Below are 24233 nucleotides of genomic sequence, written 5' to 3' on the forward strand. Positions count from 1 at the left end.
GTCAAAATAATGCACACAGGAGAAACCAATGAATTTTAATGTAAAAGTATGAAAAGCTCATTGATAGTGTTTCACTTCTATTTTGCAAATAATCTCTAAGAAACTATCATTTTTGAATCTTCATGTAATATTAAAGAATATTTACAATTATATAAAAGTTTGTTAAAATATTTAGTCAGTCACAAGTTGAATATAAAAGCAGATATTAAAATTTTAATTGTTTCTTTTTAATTAAGCCACATATTTCTGACACACCAATGTGTATTTATGGCTTTATATAATCCCCTACTTTTTGGTATCTATAACTTTCTTCTAGACAATATAATATGGCAATGGTGAGAGGATATTACTTCCATGATTCTATTTCATTATATACAACTTTTTCTTAGCAGACTGGGAAGAGAGAGACTCCCTTGATGGCTTTCATGAAATAAGCTGGCATATTTTAAAAGAACCATATGGCAAGGAATTGCTATTGAGCTCTAGGAGCTGAGTGGCCTAGAACCAACTGCCTACAAGAAAACAGGACTTCAGTCTTATAACTGCAAGGAAATGAATTTTGCCAACAACCCAAGTGATCTTTCCCAATTGAGTCTCCAGTTGGGAATGTAGCCCAGCAAAATTTTGATTGCAGTGCTGTGAGACCCTAAGCAGAGGACCCAGTTGTGGACACCACATCCACAGCAACTGTGAAATAACAGATGTTTATCATTTTAATAATCTGAGTTTGTGGTAATTTGTTATGCTGCATATGAAACTAATTCACCACACATTAAAGAGATTTGTAAAAATATATTTTTCATATTAACATGTAATGAATTCATTATTCTTACACTTAAATGAATAAATAAAATTTTAAAACACCATGGCTTTAATTTCTAACACAGTAAATATCAATAAATATAACATAAACAAAAAATATTTGTGAATCTTTACTCATTTAAGAGTTTTAAAGTATCCTTTGGCTAAGAATGTTGAGAACCACTGCTCTATTCTAACTTGTTTATTTCACTCTCTAACATTTTCTCCCTTCCTAGCACAAACACACTCTAGCCATAAAATAGCTTCTCTATTTTCCTAGTATGCTGAGTGTTTTTGTTTCTTTATCATTGCCAAAACGAAATCAGAAATTCTCTTCCTATCTTTGCCTAGTGAAATCCTGGTCATCATTCAATGCCAAGTTCATACTACCTCCCATCCTGGGCTCAGAAAGCTGAATAACATAGCAGTTAACTGCACAAGTACCTGAATTGCTACCTACTACCAACCATGTGGCCTTTCACAAAGTATATAATTTCTTGGAGTTTCAGCTCTGTATTGTGGCAAGAAGATGTAACTCAATAGGGAACTGTAAAAATTTGATAAAGGAGAAGGTAATTGGGTTGTAATAATAATTAAATCAAGTAAATAAATCTACAATAATTAAAAGAGATAATTGTTTTTTTAGAACTTACTACTTACCAGAAAGAAAGAGCTTTACATGGCTTATTTTATTTGATCCTCATGAAATTCAACTACAATTATACCCATTTCACATATGAAAATACCAAGATTTAGAGAGTTGAAGTATTGGGTAGGCCAAAAATTTTGTTTGTTTCTGTAAGGTGGCTCTAGTAGCACTTAGTTGTCTTTAACTTCATTCAAAACAATTTTGTTAGATTGTATGTGACAGCTGTCATATCAGCATGCATTTAAAAAAATACTTATCAAAATTGGTGAATTTTTGCATAGCCATTTTAACATTGAAGATGGAAGGAAAAAAGCAACATTTTTGGCATACTATGCTTTATTATTTCAAGAAAGGTTAAAATGCAACTGAAATACACTAAATGTGCAGTATATGGAGAAGGTGCTGTGACTGATCAAATGTGTCAAAAGTGGTTTACAAAGTTTCTTGCTGGAGATTTCTTGCTGGACAATGCTCCACAGTTGGGTAGACCAGTTGAAATTGATAGTAATTAAATTGAAGCAATACTTGAGAACAATCAATGTTATGCCATATGGGAGATAGCTGACATACTCAAAATATACAAATCAAGCGTTGAAAATCATTTGCACCAACTTGGCTATGTGAATTGCTTTGATGTTTGTGTTCCACATAAGTCAGGAGAAAAAAACTTTCTTGACCATATTTCCTCATGCGATTCTCTACTGAAACGTAATGAAAACGTTCCATTTTTAAAACAAAGTGTGATGGACGATGAAAAGTGAGTACTGTACAACAATTTGGAATAGAAGAGATCATGAGGCAAGTGAAATGAACCACAAACAAGCACACCAAAGACCAGTCTTCATCCAAAGAAGGTGATGTTGTGTATATGGTGGGATTGGAAGGGAGTCCTCTATTATGAGCTCCTTTTGGAAAAGCAAATGATTGATTCCAACAAGTACTGCTCCCAATTAGACCAACTGAAAGTGGCAGTTGATGAAAAGCATCCAGAATTAGTCAATAGAAAATGCATAATCTTCCATCAGGATAATGCTAGACCACATGTTTCTTTGATGACCTGGCAGAAACTGTTAGAGCTTGGCTGGGAAGTTCTGATTCATCTGCCATATTCACCAGACATTGCATCTTCGGATTTCTATTTATTTAGGTCTTTACAAAATTCTCTTAATGGAAAAAAATTCAATTTCCTGGAAGACTGTAAAAGGCACCTAGAACAGTTCTTTGCTAAAAATGATAAAACGTTTTGGGAAGATGGAATTATGAAGTTGCCTGGAAAATGGCAGAAAGTAGTGGAACAAAAGGGTGAATACATTGTTCAATAACATTCTTAGTGAAAACGAAAAATGTGTCTTTTATTTTTACTTAAAAAAATGAAGGCACTTTTTGGCCTACCAGATATCTGGCCTAGATCTCACAGCTAGTGCTCTGACCTCAGACCCAAGCTCTTGAGTGCAGCAGCCCCTAATGTAGACTGCACTTTTTATAGACTCCTGTCATAGCACTTACTTCATTACCTTCTGCTTTTATTTATTTATTTATTTTACTTTGTTTGCTTTGCTTCTCCACTTAAATCAATAAATCCTGAACTGCTCTCTTTGAGCAGAATATGTCTTCTTCAGCCTCTTAACCTCAGTGCCAATCACATATCCCTCTATTTCCTTCATGGCATTTAGTATACACTAATTATTGTATTTGGTTCTGCTTTATTTTTTGTCTCCAGGGACAGAAACTTTGGCTTTTTTCTTCCACTATATTTCCTTAATATCTAAAGTACTAGCCAACATAAATTAGGCGTTTGGAAAAAATTGTAGAATTAGTAACTAAGCCTAATGCTTAAAAAGTAAGACCTTGATTCCTGTAAGGTGTCACTCTATTAAATCGATCACCACAAATATAAACAATCCAGGCTTTCACCATCTCCCACATTATGTGTCATTATCCAAGCACATATTTCCATATCCTTTCTCCAAATTTAGAATGCCATTCCTTCCTTTTTCTAACTAACACAACTCTTACACATATTTTGAGACTTAAATTAAAATGAAACTCTACTTGAATCTGTTTCTTAAGCATTCCAGCTTACAATGACCTGTTCCTTTGATAACCATCCATGCCAGTTATGTATTTATTAAACATAAAATTTCCTGAGCATTTACTCAATTCTAGACACTAAGTCTCAGGATGGAATGTGGAATAAGACAAAAGGCTTTTTCAGTTTCTGCACAGCAAAGAAAGCAATCAATAAAATGAAAAGACAATCTATGGAATGGGAGAAAATATTTGCAAACAATATATATGATAAGGAGTTAATATCTAAAATATATAAGGAACTTGTGCACCTCAATAGCAAATAAAGCTCAAATAATTCAATTTAAAAATAGGCAGATGACCTGCATAAACATTTTTCCATAAAAAACATAGACATGGACAAGAGGTACATAAACAGTTGTTCAACATCACTAACCATCAGGCGAATGTAAACTAAAATGAGATATCACCTCACATCTTTTAGGATAGCTATTATCAAAAAGACAGAGATAAGTGTTGATGATGATGTAGGAAAAATGGGAACCCTTGTACAGAAAAATAGAAAAACTTTAGCCAGACCATGAAGAAAAAGAGAAAATTCAAATGAATAAAATCAAGAATTGAAGAGAAGATTTTACAACTGTTACCATACAAATACAAAGGATCTTAGGATAATTATATGCCAGAAATAGGAAAACCCAGAATAAATGGATAAATTCATAGGAATGTACTAACTACCAATACTGAACCATGAAGAAATAGAAAAGCTAACAGACCAATAATGAGTAAGGAGATAGAATCAGTAATCTAAGAAAAGCCCAGGACCAGCTGATTTAACAGATAAATTTTACCAAACATTTAAAGAATAATTAATGCTAGTTCTTCTCAAACTCTTCCAAAAAAATTGAAGGGGAGGGAATACTCAACAACTCATTTTAAAAAGCCAGTGTTACTCTGATACCAAAGCAAGATATATAATAACACTACAAGAAAAGAAAAATATAGGCCAATATCCCTGAAGAATATAGATGTATGAAATCTCAACAAAATAGTACAACCTGAATTAAACAGTACATAACAACGATCACACAGCATGATCAAGTAGGATTTATTCCAGGGATGCAAAGATGATTCAACATCCACAAATAAACAAGTGTGATACATCACATTAATAGAATAAAAGATAATAATCATATGATCATCTTGATTATGCAGAAAAAGCATTCAATTTTTTCAACATCCTTTATGGCTAAAAACTCTCAATAAATTAAGTATAGAAGGACCATTCCTCAACAAAATAAAGGCCATATATGGCAAACGCACAGCTAACATTACACTCAGTGGTGAAAATCTAAAATATTTGCTCCAAGGTTAAGGACAAGACCAGGGTGCACACATTCACCACCCTATTTGTTACACTACTGTATTTGCTCTAGTCAGAGCAATTAAACAAGATAAATAGATAAAAGTCTTCTAACTGGAAAGGAAGAAGTTAAATTCTTTTATAGATAGTATGATCTTATATATGGAAAACACTAAAGACCCCACCCTAAAATTGTTAGATATTATGAATAAATTCATTAAAGTTGTAAGATACAAAGTCAACATACAAAAATCAGTTGTGTTACTATATACTAATAATGAATGATCTGAGAGTAAGAAAATAAGCCCAGTTATAATAGCAACAGAAGTAATAAAATACGTTGGAATAAATTTAACTAAGGAAGTGGAAGATGTGTTCACTGAAAACTATAAAACACTGATGAAAGAAGACATAATTAGATGGAAGATATCCTATGTTCTTGGATTGAAAGAGTTAATGATGTTAAAATTACCACTCAAAGCCATGCTTAGATTCAATAGAATCAAAATTCCAATGACGTTTTTCACATAAATTGAAAAACACAATCTTAAAATTTGTTTGGAACCAAAAATGGCTGTGAATAGCCATAGCAATCTAAAGAAAGAAAAAATGGGGAGGTATCACACTTCCTGATTACAACCTATATTACAAAGCTATAGTAATCGAAACAGTATGATACCAGCATAAAAATAGACACATAGACAAATGGAAGAGATTAGAGAGCCCAGACATAAACCCATGCATCTACAGTCAACTATTATTTGACAAGGGAGCCAAAAATACTCAATGGGAAAGAGAATATTCTCTTCAATACAAGGTATTGAAAAAACTGGATATCCACGTGCAAAAGAGTGAAATTGGTTTCTCATCTTACATCACATACAAAATTTAAATTTAAATGGATTAAAGACTTAAATATAAGACCTGAAACCATAAAACTTCTATAAGAAAACAGAGGGGAAACGTCTTTGACATTGGTTTTGGCAATGACTTTTTTTTTTGGATATGACACAAAATGCATAGGAAACAAAAGCAACTGTAAATAAGTAGGGCTATATTAAACTGAAAAGTTCCTGTATAGAAAAATAAACAATCAATAAACTGAAAAGGGAGAAAATATTTTCAAATCATATATTTGATAAGGGGTTAATATACAAAATATAAAAATAACTCATAAAAGTCAATAGCAAAAATAAAGTATCTGATTAAAAAGTGGGCAGAGGACTTAAATAGACAATTTTTCAAGGAATATATATAAATGGCCAAGAAGTAGATGAACAGCTAAAAATCATTATTAATCATCAGGGAAATGCAAATCAATACCAAAATGAAATATCACCTCACATGTGTTAGGATATATATTATCAAAAATACAAGAGATATCAAGTGTTTATGGGGATGTGGAGAAAAGAGAAAAACTTTTTGCACTGTTGATGGGAATGTACATTGTACAGCCACTATGGATAACTATATGGAGGTCCTCAAAATATTAGGACAATAACTACCAGATGATCCAGCAATCCCATTTATGGAGACACATTCAAAGGAAATCACTATCTGGAAGAGATATCTATACCCCCATATTCATTGCAGCATTATTCACAAATGCCAAGACATGGAAAGACTCTAAGTGTTTTTAAACAGCCGAATGAATAATAAAAATGCGGTATATATAATGGAATACTACTCAACCTTATAAAAAAGAATGAAATCTTGCCATTTGTGACAACATGGATGGACCTTGAGTGCATTATGCTATGTGAAATATCAGACAAACGCAAGTATTGTATAATCTTATTTTTATGTGGAATCTAAAAAAGCTGAACTTGTAGAAACAGAGTAGAATAGTGGGTGCCAGGGGCTGGGGTCTGGGGGTTATGGGAAGATATTGGTCACAGGACAGACTTTCAGTTATAAAATGAATAAGATCTAGAGGTATAATGTATAGCATTGTGATTATGGTTAATAGTTACATACTTGAAAGTTGCTAAAAGAGTAGGTCTTAAATGTTTTTACACACACACACAAATATATACATTTATCAAATCATCACATTGTACAACTTATACTTTCACATTATATGTCAATTATATCTAAGTAAAGCTGATAAAGGGGGAGAAAACAGGCTCTTCCCCCAGTGAATCTTACATTTTGGAAAATAAAGACAGGAAATAGGTAAGTAAATGAAATAATTTCAGATAATGATGAACACTATGAAGAAAAACAATGTAACGTAATGCAGTTTGGCTGCAGGGATGAAGAATAGATGGAGAGTCAGACAGTACTAAGCAATGTGACCACCTGGAGTAAGAGAGTTCCAGGATGAAGAAACAGTAGAAATACTCTGAGACAGGAAAGATAAATAGCACGTGTTGTCATGCGCTTATTGGTTTCACACTATTTGTTCTCTAATTACTCTATTTGTGTTATTTTTGTTGTCACATCTTGATTGTAAGTTTTCTGTTAGTAGGGATGCTGTTTTATACTTGTTTTATACCATATCACCTAAAACAGAATGCAATGTAGAAAATAAATTTTAAATAAGTGTTTATTGAATAATTTTATTATTTAATAATGTTTTAAGTAAAGCAATCCCTCTCCTATTCCTGCAATACATTGAGAGTGATAAATTTCTTCAAGGATAAAATTGTTATAAGTAATGTATTCTTTTTACCAATATATAAATTAAAATGGAGTAAATGCATGAACGTAAGACCATTTTTTTCAAAAGCAATTTACTTCTGCGTTCAGTTTATAGGGCCTTTGTAATCAGCAAACAGAAAGCATAATTTTCTTCAATAATACTTTTTTATCTTCTTTTAGTTTGAATTTGAACAAGGAAGGGGACCATCCAATAATAAAATTCATGTTGACCAAGCAAAAGATTGGACACTTTGATGATGTTGACAAAAAGTTAATAACTTCCTGTAGCAAAACCAATGTTATATTGATATATATGATTTGGATAATGACTACTGCATAGTGGAGCTACTCTGGGTGTCATCTAGAATCTAAGGCTGTCTCTCTCAAGCGCCTCCTTATGTCATCTGGGCTCTAGATCATCTCTGAGGTGGAAAGGGATCACCGAGATCATCCAGCTTAGCTCCTCCCCTGTGCAGGAATACCTTAAGCAACGTCTCTGTGATGTCACATGTCACAGAGACATAGTCATCCAACATTTGCTAGAACACTTTCTGTGAGTGAGCACTCAATATTTCACACAGAAATACATCCCATCATTGGGCAGCTCTGTTATATTAGTCTTCCTTATGTTAAGCCATACTTATCTCTTTCTTATGTTAAGCCATACTTATCTCTTTCTCTACATTCTAAGGCTGCCTTTAAAATTCATGAGAATACAGTACAATATAAATACATGGCTTTGTTCTTCTGTAATTACATCCCTATCTGCCCATGTTTACTGAACACAATGTGCACATTGCTAGGCCAGGTCCTCCACCAACATGCATAAGTCCTCATACATAACAACTTGGGAAGGTGACACGGTGTATCCTCAGTTTCATCAGTCTCATTGTTTTAGCTCTTCTTCCTCTGTCTTGGGTTCCCTTACCTTCAATCACTCATAATATGGCATCTGTCCTCTCATATCATCAGTGAAATTTACAGTAATGACTCCCACTAAAGTGTGACTAATAAGGGCTCAAATACCTACCTGGGGAATAGATATTTGATCTGGGAAAGGACTTTAAACAAAACAAACAAGTAAACAATAACAACAACACAACCCATGTATCTCTATCCAGAGTTGTCCCTGAATAAACTGTTTAAGAAATTGGATCAACTAAAGGGTGGCTGCGCTTGTGCAGAGTTAGCTGAATATACCTTAGCGAAGACCAAGGAAACAGCACATTTATCTTATTTTACAGGAAAGACTCTATTAGCCCAAACTTTGTTTCTGAACATGTTATCCTTTCTTTATCTTTCTTCCTATTAACAGAGCTCTAGGGGTTATATATATACCATTATAAATGTAGCTGGATATTGCATGGAAAAAATGATAGGTGAAATTTCTTTGGCCCAGGTCTTTCCAAAATGTGTTTTTCTAGTTGCAACCAAGAAAAAGAACTTATTTCAAACATCTCACTTGGAAACACTGTGCCTGACATCTGGAAAGAAAGCCATCATTAGAATACTGCATTATTTCCATCAATAGAGACAAAGAGCTAAACAAATATGTGGAAGTATGTCAATTAATCCTGTTGTAACTTAAAATAGTTATCATCACTATCCAGGTGAAGCTTCACCTAAGAGGTACATGAGAGGCAATTAGAACAGTAATTATAGTCCGGGTTACAATGAAATTGGTAGGAGACAAAACTTCCAAAATCCGTATAATTTATCTAAGGGAGACACATAACTTTTAAGACACTATAATCTAAGCATATTGAATGCTGTATGAACTAATGTATAGTATTAATTAGTTATCAATGGGTATGTAATGTGAGGAAGGGAGCTATATCTATTGGTAATTTGCCCTGTCATTGATTTTTACCATTTTGAAAACCATTGGATTCTCATTAAGTAATAGCAAGAAGGTGTAAGATAGACTATAACAAACAAAGGCAAAATATTTTCAGCCTTCATTATTTTGTGAGATTATATAATTTATTGGTCTTTTCCTCTGATCAGCTGTCTTTTTCATGACATAGGTGTATTAACCATCAGTTAATAACTCTTACAGGTAGATGTAGTGGTCTCTTTTTATTATAAAAAGATCTTTGGAAATGAGTAGAATTAAGTTCTTTGTTGTTGTTTTTTTTTTAATTGTTTGCATTTTCTCATCACACCATGCTGTCTCACACATCTCCAGGCCTGTACACACTGTTCCTTCTTTGGAACACTTTTTTTATTTTTATTTTTTTGGCCATGCTGCACAGCTTGCAGAATATTAGTTTCCCCACCAGGGATTGAATCCGTGTCCCCAGCAGTGAAAGTGCGGAGGCCTAACCACTGGACTGGCAGGGAATTCCCCTAGAACTGAATTCTAATTCTGGTTACAAAAACCACTATCCGGATGACCTTGGGCAAGACACATACTTTCTAAGCCTCAATATCTTCAATAACAATCAAGAAAGTATCAGCTCTACAATGTTCACAGGTGCAAGACATTCTCAAAATTATCTTGTTGGGCCACATAAGCAATGCCCTATATACAAAAGCCTGAAATGTGGTATCACCCAAGTCATACCCAATGGCCGAAAATAATAGGTATATACATAATGAGTTTTTTCTCCCAGAAGCCTTTAAAATTCTGAGATTTTATGGTATATGGAAATGAAGACTTTCCTTCAAAATAGATTTCATTAGAGTCACATATCTTTTTATAAGAATATTCTATGTGTATTCATACTAGACAAACACTTTGTTCATATTTTTATTTCTTAGTTATTTTTTCATTTATTCAACATGGATTAATTATATGGAAAACGGTATGATTGGATGTTTGTTGAGTACTTAGAGAAATAAAAGTTATGGACCTGCTCTCAAGTCCGCCTCAATCTAGTGATAGCTAAAGGGATATAAATGAAATACAAAGGGAGAACTGAGGAAAGAGCAATTATTATGTTTGGGAAGGAGGAAAAGGGAGTAAGGAAAGGAATTAATTTGAACCCTGCTCTCTCAGGCTAAAAGATCTTCCACATCAGGGAGTAAATTACACATGCATTTTGGCAGTGGAGCCATTTTTCTCTCTTTGAAGTATAATTACTTACGAATGCTTCATGTAAAGAAGCCCTGAAAGTTAGATAACAATTCATTTAGAAATTTATATCATCTTTTGATAACATCATATACCTAATATTTAGTCACTTATTGACCTAAAATCTTCACCTCCCTAAACCAGAGGCAATTTGTTTTTCCTCACTCCTGCCCACTGAAAGAAAACTTGCTAATACTTCTGGTTGAGAAAAATTCTATCCCAGAAAAGAAGCTTTTATAGTTATATCTTTTCTATCTAGTATCCAGTTAACTTACTTTGTTCCTCTTCCTTTTCTAGCGGCTGGGCTCCAGATTTTAAATAAAAGGTAGCTTTGGTGACCTCAATAGATTTGTGTGGCCCAGGATCATGTCTGATAAATAATATATGCTCAGAGTATCCATTATTACTTCTTACTATCAGCAGTAAACTATGGGAACCTACCCTCAGCTCTCCTGCCTCTTCCACAGGAGGCTGTTAGCTCATTCCACAAGGTACTTACAAAACTTAATCTGCTTGTTTATGTGTATGTTCGGAGATGCTGTGATTGGGAAACTCATCACAAGATGTTTTTGCATCGGGCCCAAATGGAAGCCCCAATGTACTATTTACTCCCCACCAAAGAGACTTTGTTAAGATGCATCGTGCTGCAGCTTGCTGGACAATGTTCAGAGAAGTAATAAATCCTTCCATAAAGCTGCAAAGCATGCAGTCCAAAGCACAAACAAATCTCACAGCACTAAATACCAGTCTTCAATCAACACTATTCCACCCTGTCATATCTCTACAACAGCTGCAAAAGGAATAACTCTTCTTTTTTATTTTATTTTTTAATTTTTTTTTTACTTAAGAAAACTTTATAATATTGGCTTTATTCCCACTTAGTATATTTTTAACATCTTTATTGGACTATAATTGCTTTACAGTGTTAAATGTCCATCGACAGATGAATGAATGAAGAAGATGTGGCACATATATACAATGGAATATTACTCAGCCATAAAAAGAAATGAAATTGAGCTATTTGTAGTGAGGTGTATGGACCTAGAGTCTGTCGTACGGAGTGAAGTAAGTCAGAAAGAGAAAAACAAATACCGTATGCTAACACACATATATGGAATATAAAACAAACAAACAAACAAAATGGTTCTGATGAACCTAGGGGCAGGACAGGAATAAAGACACAGACATAGAGAATGGACTTGAGGAATAACTCTTATACAGAGGTTTAGGGTTTTTTTTTAAAGTAAGATGTGTGTATAAGTGACTTGCGAAAAAGAGGGGAATAAGACTATGCAAACTTTTCCAACTTTTGCTCTCCATATTTAATGGTGCCTGGCATTTTTATAGATGACATTTAATATTTGAAAGGACATAATTTCTTTCAGTGCACATAGGAATTCCTGTTATATTTCTGGAAGATACAGAAAAATTCATCTCTACACGAGATCTGCATTGAAATCTCTATATGGGATGGATGTTTCTCAATATTTACATCCTTCACATTGTACCTCCATGGGATCTAAATCCTCTATTTGATATTCCTTTATAGGTCTACAGTCACTCATATTAATGAACAAAAATTAACCAAAAATGCTAGAGCTGAAAGTGGCTAGATAAAAATCTAGTTTGATGCTTTTCAAATTGTGTTTTCCTGAAACCAGGAATTCCTGAAGACACCCCAGGGGCAGAGGGATCTATGTAAGGAAGGCTGTGGGTAGCCTACAGTCAGAGAAGCTCCTCTTTGAAATGTTTCATACATTAAAACTTTTAGTGACATTTTGTTAAAAATCAGATTTCATTTATTTAAAACACACAATAAGAGACTATTGAGCTCAAACCATTTATTTCACAAGTGAGGAACTTGATATAATATGTTAGACAGAGACCTAGGATGGCAGAAACTGAGCTTCTGAACTACTAGTGTTACACCAAGTCCAAAGAAAAGAGACAGGAAACAACAACAAAACAACAAATCCAATTGTGACCATAAAATAAGGACTTATGCTAGAAAACTTGCTTTCAGTGAAGGAAGAGTGAGGTCCATTTCAGCAGTTACATTGCTACAAGTTCTTGAACCACATAATTTGCTCCCTGCCTAATAGAAAGATAACCTTCCAATCTTCATTTGATTAATGGCTAAGAGGAAAGAGGAGATCTCAAAAGTGTATCACTTTGGCAAAGACTTTTTTTAACCTTAGAAGAAAACTTGATACATTTTATTAATTTATTAGTAGGACATAATGGAATTATTGGAAAAGCTCATTGAAGAAGAGATGATTTCCAACATTTATTTTCAACTGTAAACTTGTTTAGAGGAAAGATTTCTATTATTCCTTCTTCCAAGTCCAATAATGCAGAGCACAGTAAGTTGCAAGCTTGTGTGTATGTATGTATATAAGTGAATGTATATATAAATATATATACACGCATATATATATATAAACACACAAAATGTGTATTAAAGTATAAAATGCTGACTAGATAAATAAATCTACTTCTTAATTACTTGCTCCTGAAGAAATTTGTCAGCCTCAGTCCTTTATAAAAATCCTGAGTTATATACAGGCAAATGATGTAATTGTTGTGGAGTATGCAATAATCTCAATGGCCTAATTGAGTTAATCAAATCATTAAAAGTATCTGTTGAAAGAGCATAAGAAACTCTTTTAAAAACTATAGAATACATAAAGAAGTCACAGACCTAATTCTTGCTCTCATAGAATTTGTGATCTATAAGAAATTTTTGACAAATGGTAAATAGCAAATAATACTAAAAATCCTTAGCAGTGTTTCCCAAACTTAGCTACACATTGGAATAACTTGTGTATCACTGATGCCCAGTAATCATCTCCAATTGTATGTAATTGTATGGGGTACAATTTGAGCACTACTGGTTAGTCATATACTATATAGGACATTCTTTTGTAAATAACACCAAATTCTGTTATCATCAAGTCTTTGTCAAGACGGAAGGCCAAAACATGAAGATTTCCCCAATTTGGTGCTCCAAACTTCATTCAGGCATCTTCAGCTATTAGCAATTCATAGCATTCAGTGGGATCATTTACTCTACTTTCACTATTAGAAAGAACAAGTTAAAACTAGCCGCTTAAGCTTGGGCGTGGGATCAGCGCACAGCAGTTTTCAACCCTTTTTGCCCATTAGAAACATTTGAAAAGCTTCTGAGATATTGTAATGCAATGGCGCCCAAACTTATTCACATATTAAAATCTCCTAACACCAAAAGATCATACCCCATACTGATTATATCAGAAAGGGGATGGGAGCTGAGCCTCAGTATTTTTTAAAGATCCTGAGATGATTCCAATGTTCATCAAAATTCGAGAATTGCTTTTCTAATGCCGCAGTCCCACACCCAGAGGTTCTTATGTAACTGTTCTGAGGCAGGGTATGGGAATGAAGATTTTTACAAGTTCCCCAGGGGATTCTATTGTTCACTCAGGATAGAAAACTACTGAGTTAGAGCAGTTGCTCAAACATTGTTGCCTATTTGAATCATCTACACATAGAGATTTTTTTTAAACAGCAAAGTTTGGGAAACATTGACTCAGAGGTTCTGTTTCTCACAGTATAGCTCATAGGTCACTAAGCTGATGATCCCTATTGAAGCTCCCGATTTTAGGATCTTTCCAAGTACTTACCAAATTAGACTGCAGTTTGAGCAGAGAAATCTTCATTTTAACGAGTTCTATTAGGGAACCAGTGACCGAAACTGCCCGCCCTGACCAAGAATGATAAAAACTGCTTGCATGAGTTGTCTCACAACAGGAGGTGCTGATAAGGAACACAGCGCTGCTGCTGAAAACTAAACGGGGGAGTTTATGAGGGGCCAAAAGGAGGGAGGAGATGCCAGCCCATAATATGTTCTTCCAACTTCCCAGATATGCTCATGCTAGAATCCATCTCGGCTGAGAGATGTGTGTGCCACTAGGAAGGACCAAATATGGGCACAAGCAAGATAACTGGCCAGAGACAACCCAGAAAGCTAACCGCATTTCCATAAAACCTGAGACTGTGAGCCATGTGGCAGAGCAGTTCCCTGACCCTTCTGCTCTCCGCCCAGGCTCCCCTTCCCAATAAAGTCTCTTGCCTTGTCAGCATGTGTGTCTCCTCTGACAATTCATTTCTAAGTATTAGACAAGAGCCCACTCTCTGGCCCAGGCAGGGGCCCCCTTCCCCTAACAGTTCAAAATGAAGTTTAACATTATTGATCTAGAACCATGATTCTGAAGCCGGGATGATTTTTTCCCTCAGGAGTCACTTGGCAATATCACATGTCAGATCTTCAGCACTCACAACTGGGATGGGTGTTACTGGTATCTAAAAGGTAGAGTCCAGGGATGTTTCTAAACCTCTTACTATGCCCGTGTAGACAACAGCCCCACAGGATAATTATTCAGTCCAAAATGTCCATAGTGCTGAAGTTAGGAAACTTTATTCTACAGCAGAAATTCTCAAAGGTTAGAGTGCAACAATATTACCTGGACTGCTTATTAAAACACAGATTGCTGAGCTCCACCCCTCAGAGTTTTTGACCTAGCAAGTCCAGGATGGAGCCAAAGAATCTGCATTTCTAACAAGTTCTGGTGATATTGACACTGCTAGTTTAGGGGCTATGTTTAAAGAACCAATGATCTAGAGGTTGCCTCTCATTGTCATCTAATGCCTCTGACTGTACTAGAAGTAAAGTTCTTCAAGACATGGAAATTTTAATATAGTGTGGAGTGCTACCAAGAACTTGAAGACACCCCAGACCAGTGTATCCTAAAACTCTAAAATTAGGATTTTCAGGATCTGAGCATCCCTCCATCTGATATTGTCAGTATCAATGTTCAACTACAGTTGATTTTAAATGTTTCACTAACTTCAATACAACTTTATAATTGTATTTATTTAGTCTACAGGTGATTCTTGACATTCCTCTGGTAAGGAACCATTTAAAAATATAACAATCACACCTCAAATATCTGTGGTACATTTAGGGGAGAATACTAACCTACTTCAATACCATTTTATACAAGCAAATCCTGTTTATAAAATAAATACTTTTTAACAATGTCCTTAATAACAGAACAGACTGCCTCAGACAACCTCTGAACTGCTTCTCACTGATTTTTTTAATATTATTCCTTCCCCAGATCATTGTAATCAACAGCACCAGACACATACAAAAAATGTTAACAACATATCTAAATAGAGATTTAAAGTGTTTTTATCAGACCCTTGGTTTCTGTTCTGTCTATTAGAGCCATCAATAACAAGAGAGACAAAAATTATCAATCTGTAACTAGGCAACAAGGACAAAGCTAATGAACATCAGGCCGGAGATGGTAGACTTTATAAATAAAATCCAAACAGCACCTTAGCTGAATATATTTTTCCAGTTTATTGCTGTTTTGACACAAATGATACCAAGATGTATTCCATATACTTTGTTTGCTTTTACCATTTTTTTCTTCTAGTTTATGTCCTGTGTTATTACTTTGTGGAAAGAGACAGAGTGGATGTAAAGAAGTCCATAAACTGGAACAAAACTGTTTTACTGTAAATACTTACCTACGTATCATCTTATTTTAATATGTCTAATGAGCAGGTTTGCCAAAGTAATCTTTAGGGCCTTCCTTGTGTTTGGCTAAGCTATCTAAAATTAAAATGTATGATTTGTGGGGCTAGTTTAAAAAATCTGAATGAAAGTGGATATGTGGAGGAAAATTAAACACACATTTTCAGACAGATTCACATATGTGTTCTTTCCTTTCAAAAGAGGGAACAGTATCTTTGAAAATCTACTAAATTCATTCTGTTTATATAAATGTACAATTTCATTTTAGTTATACACATTATCATTCTTTTCTGGTTTAGCTTTTTGTATGGTTGATTTTCTCCAGGCATTTAAACTGCAAGAGAACTGGATTCTTTGCACAATCTTAAGGTGATTATTTTTTCTGTGGGAAAGTTCCAACTACGTACAGTTGGAACTCTATGTACATACAGCTTCAGCTATGCAAATATTAATTTAATGTCAAAAAATATATAATAAAAATAATTAGTGTGATATTTGTCTTGGAATTGCAGATATAATCAGAAAAAATTACTTTTTTTTTCTTTTAATTTAACGGAAAGGCCATGAGACTTTTATCATGACAATCCCATAGAAGTCTAAGCTATTGTCTCTATGTGGTCCATTGACTTCTGACATACCAGAAAATCCCTCTAGAGGTTTAGTTTCCAAGCTGAGTAGTAAGTCCTCTTGCATAAATAATAGAAGAACTCCAAAGTGACTTGTAAAATTATCCAATGGACACTTTCAGAAAAACATCAGCCCCAACTCTGCAGAAAATGCTTCAGGTAGGAAGGGATAATTCATTTATTCTCAATCTTAGAAGATGATTCCTAGTAGAAAAAAAATGAGGTTGGGTGTCACTTTTTCTGTCCCAATCTCTGAAGGTTACACCAATTTCTTTGAAAGAGAGAATTATAAGAAAAATTATGATCTTTGGGCAATGTTCAGAGCAAAACAGGAAGAAGGCAGATGGAGGCCTTTTAGGAGCACAAAAGTGAACACCCTGGCTTATTCACCATGGATACTGCAAAAAAATTGGGTGAACTGTGGTCTGAGCAGTCAGCCAAAGATAAACAATCACATGAACAGAAAGCAGCTAAGCTAAAGAAGAAATATGAAAAGGATATTGCCACACACCATGCCAAGGGCAAGAATGAAGTGGGAAAGAAGGGCCCTGGCAGGCCAACAGGCTCCAAGAAGAATGAACCAGAAGATGAGGAGGAAGAGGAAGATGAAGATGAGGAGGAAGAGGATGAAGATGAGGAATAAATGGCTATCCTGTAATGATGTGTATGGAGTGTGTCTGTATGCTGCAGCAATTGTTTGGCTAAGAATGTGAATTCAAGTGCAGCTCAATATAAAAACTGTACAGATTGTTGTATAGCTGATAAGATTCTTTGTAGAGAAAATCCCTTTTTAAAAAATGCAGGTTGTAACTTTTTGAGGGACTTCTATATATAATTAGATTTTAAACCTTCTGATGTTGAATGTTTCTAAATATATATATATTTTTTTTTGCGGTACACGGGCCTCTCACTGCCGTGGCCTCTCCCGTTGCGGAGCACGGTCTCTGGACGCGCAGGCTCAGCGGCCTCGGCTCATGGGCCCAGCTGCTCCATGGCATGTGGGATCCTCCCGGACTGGGGCACGAACCCGTGTCCCCTACATCGGCAGGCAGACTCTCAACCACTGCGCCACCAGGGAAGCCCAATCGTTTCTAAATATTTAATGGTTTCTTTAATTTCTTGACTTCTGTATGGTAGCACAGCAAACTCATAGACAGTATCTATAGTAAATTTTGGGTTTTCTAGAATGAGAATGCTTCATTTTTTTAAAAAAAAATGTAATGAAATTATGTATATTAAGAAAAAGAAAAATTATAAGAAGGTTTTCCTTTAATAGACTACTAAAATTTTGTAGTACAACTGGGGTGAGAACCCTACTTGCAATCAGCACTGGTGGCTACAAGAATTACCAGGTCCACAAGACTTGACTACTCACTAATTCAAAACCCCAGATTACAGGGAAGTCAGTATAGATCCACAGAAATATGAGGCACAAAGCTAAGGTATCTGATCAACAATAGAGATTCACATCAGGAGATAAAGAGGAATATTTTATGCCATCCCAAGGCAATCTAAATGACATGAAAACTTACAGTTAAGTTTTTCTCGTAGGGCTTCAAATACTAAATTTATGTGCCTTTTCTTCCCTATACATTATGATTGTACTATCACCATAAACCCAGTTAGTTGAAGCGTTTTGAAAACAGTAGGTTGCCCTTTACTCAACAAAAAATGCACATCCCAAGGTATATTCTATTTCAGAAAATGAAAAAAATAAAAAAGAATTATTGGGGAAGAAGAACAGTGAGGAAAAAATAAACCAAAAGATATTCACAGTAACATAAAAAGCAAAATTGAATCTGGGAAACAAAAAATTCTGACTTTTTACAACATTCAGTTGTCTCTGGTTAAAGATTTGACTCTGTGAAAAAAACGGCATCATGGTCTTTAAGTCTTAGAGGGATTGGAATGTTTCATTAGTCTCACACCAGGGATTTTGGCAAGCATATTCCATCAAGATTTTACAAATTATTTCAACCACTAATAAAGTGATTATGATGCAGCTTGAAAGTGTAACACTTAAGTTTTATAGCAAAATGGCAGAACCAATAAGCAGGCCTTAAAACCATAGTACTCATGTTAATTGAGTGGAAGAGAATATCGATTGAAGTGGAAATGAACAGACTGCCAATTTTCATCCACGCGTCATATGCCATCGCACACACACTTAGGCAAATGTGCAATTCCAGTGATTACAGGAAATGAAGTTAGGCATCAGCAAAACCAGGCCAAAGGCATAGAACAGGTTCACTAAAACATTCTCGTTCTTCCCTTTTCTGCTTTGCATAGGAATCTACCTACCCGTATGTTTGTGTGGCTGTTGGGAGTGAAGTATTCTTTTCTTTTCTTTTTGGCATTACCAATTAATTTCCAAATGCCAAAAGCAGCAAGAATTGGAGCAACATATACAGTGGGAGCTACTTTTATGATCTAGGGATTCAGAGAGATATTGGTACAACTGAGAGATGGAAAGAGAGTAAAAATCAAAATAATCCAGCAAATACATAGTAAGTCTGCTATGGCTCATATATTTTGTTGGAAGTTAAGAGGAGGGAAGTTCAATACACCAAAACGCCCCACATTTCCTATCCTCAAGAATCTTACAGTCTTAACGGGAAGCCATATTTTCTCCTTGCATTGTTTAGACATTTATTAAACACATATATTTTGTGTGCCTGGCACGTGTCAGGCACTGAGCAAGATGCAGATATTTGAGATATTTTAATCCTCACTTGATTAACTCTAATACAGAAAAAGAAAAACATAATAAACTTTTAGGAACAAAAGTTCCATCACTTACTTTTATGACCTACTCTTACTTTTAATGTATTCAGTTCTTTGGGGCAGCCTCCTCGGATCACAGTATCTAATACTTGCTTTATTTCCAGCTCATTTTGCACTATTCTTCCCTTTATGCTGTAGTTCCCTACCCTCTTCATTACTCTGAATACACTATTCATTTACCGGTTTCAGATCTTTCTCACCATCTATTCTAGAACACCCTCTCCCCCTTCCTTAGCTATGTCCTTCTCATCCTTCAGGACTAAGGTAGGCTTAAAAACAATCCTAGGTCTCTGAACTTTTTGAGGCATTTATCAAAATTGGAGTTGATTAGTAATTTAGGTGATTTATTTGTCTGTTTTTTTCTTTTGAGGATAAACCCTTCATAAAAGCCAGAATTTGTCTGATTTACTTAAAAATGCATCCCAAAGACCTAGCACCAAGTTTAATGCATATTAGATTCAGTTAATAGTGTGAAATTAAAAATTTTAAAACCCAGAATAATGCAATGCAATAGTTATTGGAGGACAAAGATGGTGCTTTTCAACACAGTATTCCAGGGACAAGGACAGTAACTATAATATTGAGGGACTGAGGCTGTAGGTGAATGAGCAAGTAGGGTTCTGACAATAAATGCAATAGAACAGAAGAGAGGAAGGCTGTTAGTGAACACAAGTTGTATAGGCACATGTGTGTGTAATTAAACATTACATAAAATTACAGGAAAGCAAACCAGGTGCTAGCATGGAAAGTAAATGACGGTTTTTAGGCAAGTCTACTTTTGCACAGTAATATTTCAGTCTCTGTCTGAAAAAAATAAAGAAAAGTAAAAGAAGAAATCATCTGTGCCAAGAAAAGCAAAGAGCATTCCAGGCAGAGGGAGCAGTGATTACAAAAGACCCAAAGGCAGGCAAGTAATTGGTGTGTTAGGAACAACAAGAAAGGTATCCCAATAGCCTGGAACATGTCAAACATGAAGGATAGGAGCTGGGAAAGAGGGTGAGAATTAAGCCTAAGTATGAGATCACCTACAGCTTTGAAGGCTATTGTATGATTTTGGATTTTAAACACAATGGGAAGCTACTGAAAATTTTTAAGCAAGGCTGGCATGATCAATTTGTGTTTTATAAAGGTAACACTGGCTACTGCATAGAGAGTACAGTCGATAGGGGGAAATCCTGGGTATGCATTGCAATAGAGTAATTGGAAATTGGAAAGAGGAGCTAAAGTTTTCTTCTATCTTTCTAAATTAATACCATGATACCCCAAGGTCAGGGAAATTGTTCAAACTCCATTTTATTCCTCATAAATATCTGCCCTGTTTATCTTGCTACAAAAGTACACTGTAAACATCTCTACTTTTAATTGTTTACCTAACAAATATGCCAGAAGCAATAGACTTCAATCTGTTACTTTCTGATATGCTTTTCGTTTTGTACAGGAAAAGAAAAAAAAAGCCCTGGGCTGTCACCAAAATGAGGTGAATACCCACCTGGTTTTAGCAAATCCACTCTCTTCTGCTATGTCTCTTTCTCTATGTCTATGAAACATCCAGGGCTAGAAATGTCTTAAGGAGTCCTGCTCTCCTTTCTCATGTCATCATTGAAAAATAAATGCTCCAAAGAGTGCTGTAGTATTACAGCCCTCTGGGTTGTAGGTTGAATTCCTGTACAATTAGGTTTATATTCCTCATTCTCACCTGTTTTCTATAAATTATTTTTAGAAACAAGAGACCACTGATACTGACACAGATGACACTGTGCACTAAATAGCCTTACTTGCATATGCAGAACGACAAACATGTACCACGAAAACCATTTCAATTAACAAATTCATTTATACAAATATTCAAATGCACATTTCTTTGCCTAGACTGGAGAGTGTTTTAGTAATTACATTGCCTCAAACACAGCTGCCTATCACCAAATGACAAGTGGTTTTGTGTTTTTTAAAGAGACTTTGGAGGGAGAAAGGGAAGACATAATATGAAGCCAGCTATCAAAATTTCATGTGTAGCTTTCCATCCTGCTTCCAATCATGTCGCCTTGTGGTCTCAACAATTTTTCTTAGTGGAACTTCAGCCAGGGATAGAGAAAAGAGCAAAATGTGAAATATATGAAATCGGTTCCCTTGCTGATGTTTTGTTTTTTTTATTTCAAAAACACAATTTGTCAATTAAAGGTGAATATCTGAGAAACTGTTATTTATGGATACATAGAGGGCCTCACTATTCTTGGTTCGAGTTATGATCTAAGAAACTATTTTTTAACAGAGAAGAGGAAAGGGATATATTGTACTAAATAAACGGATCAGGAATATCATTGTGAATTGTTTGGCTTGGTTTAATTATCATGTGAATAGTAGTGAAACAGAACAGGACCCTGTGGGGCTCCTGGGCACAAAAGCCTTTCTGTGTCCCCCATTTCTTGATTACAGTAAATAGGCTTCTTTCAGCCTCCATGACCTTCTCTGAGTTCCAAGGAGCAGGTTCAAATCGTTGCTAATTACTGAAGTGAGGGGATGTGGATACAAGGGAAAAAAAGTCAAAAAACAATAGTGAAGCCTTGGAGCAGGGTCCTGGTCCCCCCAACAAGGGATGCACATAACAGTATCTTTGAGCTGTTTTGCAGATACTGAAACCCCTCCAGGTGGGAGAAGTTAATGTTGTGCTTCCCACAAGCATGTAGATCCCAGACTAGTTGGAACCAGAAAGTTGATGATGCTGACTCCCACTTACCTCACCACCAACCAATCAGAAGAATGTCCACGAGCTGATCACCTTCTTTGAACCATTACTCTAAAACCCCTCACTACCTCCTCCAGGTTGGGACACACAGTTTTGAGGGCATTAGCCCACTGTGGCCTCCTTTGCCTGGGAAAGCAATAAAGTTATTCTTTTCTACTTCACCTAAAACTGTCTCTGAGATATAATTCAGTGTCAGGGTACAAAGGCTGGTTTTAGCTTTAGTAGTGAGCTGATAGCCAGGGGTCAACTCTTTTGTAGTTAAAATTGCAAATATCTGGATAGTGTAAAATAAGCTTCCAAAGGTAACATATCAGACAGCTAAAACAGAGGGCTGGGATTAGTGACATCACAATGTGATAATTTTCTAGGGGTTTCCTTCTATATTGATCAGGGGTCAAATCTCTTCTTAGAAATAGCTGAACTTTGAGGTGTAAACTCCCTATGAGAGAAGCAAAGTAGAGACTTTGTCTCGCTGTTACCAATGAGTGGCAATCTGCAAGCCTTTCTGGAAATGGGGTTTGATGAGGGAAGAGGAGAGAACAAAAAGTTGGTGAGAACTTGTAATGAGAGACTAAACGAGCCCTGAAGCTGGAGAAAAGATGCAGAAGAGAAGCTAGGGACACTCGAGTAAAACTGATCAGCCTCACAATTTTGCTAACTTCAAATTAGAGAAGGTAGAGACATTAGCTACTTATATTTACTTTTTCAGAAATCCTGCTCCCATTGAGAGAAGACTCAGAAAATCTAGCATGGCATTTTTACCTGTGTGTTTAAAAGGGTTAACTCAGCAGACCTTGTTGTGGAAACCCTGCCCATTCCTAAGAAAGGCTTGTTTTCATCACTGGCCTTTAGCTGGTCCCTGAGAACTGAAATGTTCTGTCTGATGAAAATACATTGTGTATGCCTGAGGCCTTGAACCACAGCCCCCCAGTTTGTCCATATAATTTATACTAACAAAGTGATATGTGCTGAACACCTGCTTCCCCTCTGGAGGCCTAGAGCTTGAGTATCTGAGGTCAGTCACTAGGTGCTATACACTTAGCTGACTAGTAGCCAATAAAAATTCTGGACACCCAGGCTTAGAAAAGTATCGCTTATCGGCAACCCTTCCCACGCGTTGCCACATATATTTTCGGGGGGAGAATTAAGTACATTCTGTGCGACCGCAGTGGGAGGGGAACATTGGAAGCTTGCACTTGGTTTGCTCCAAACTTTACGCTTTGTTGAATTTCTCTGTATCCTTTTGGTACAATAAGCCATAATGGTGAACATAATCATGTTTGTGTCTTATGAGTCCTGCTAGTGAATCAGTGAGCCCACGTGTGGTCTTAGAGACCTCCAGTGCAAAGTGTCCTCTAGAAATCCAACTATTGGCTAATCTGACCAGCCATGGAGTGTCCACTGAGGGGACCTCTAGTTTCTGTATTCCTTGTGCAAGATAATTTCAAGGAAGTGACAAGACACCTATCTCTGGTGACAAGGGTTAGACATGCGCTGTTCTGACATAACTAAAGGACCCTACTGAGCGACTTCTTATCTATCCAAACTAAGCACACAGTGCTCTTTCAATTGAGTCTAAACAAGGATTTACTGATACAGAGGAGAATCACACTTTCCCAAGGAGATAATTCTGACTAGTAGAGTCAACATCATTAAATACCACTACTGGTCTTGCCTCTGGAATCAATGCCCTTATATTTTGAGTTTCTTGTGAGCAAAAATCATTGTCTTCTACATGAGGACTTTCAGGTTCCTGTTCTACATCATTTGGAGGCTAAGTTATTTTCCATTTGTCACATACCCAGAGCTACTCTTCCTTCCCCCGCTTTGTCAGTCAAGAGCCTGACCCTTATAAACTGAATCACCCAGACTACTTTGCCTTATGTCTTAATATTTGGTTTAATCCAAAGGAGGCACTCTAAAAATTTGAGAGAGG

Source organism: Monodon monoceros, unplaced genomic scaffold (genome assembly GCF_005190385.1).
Source record: "Monodon monoceros isolate NGI ecotype Baffin Bay Population unplaced genomic scaffold, NGI_Narwhal_1 Super_Scaffold_19, whole genome shotgun sequence".
NCBI lineage: Eukaryota > Metazoa > Chordata > Mammalia > Artiodactyla > Monodontidae > Monodon > Monodon monoceros.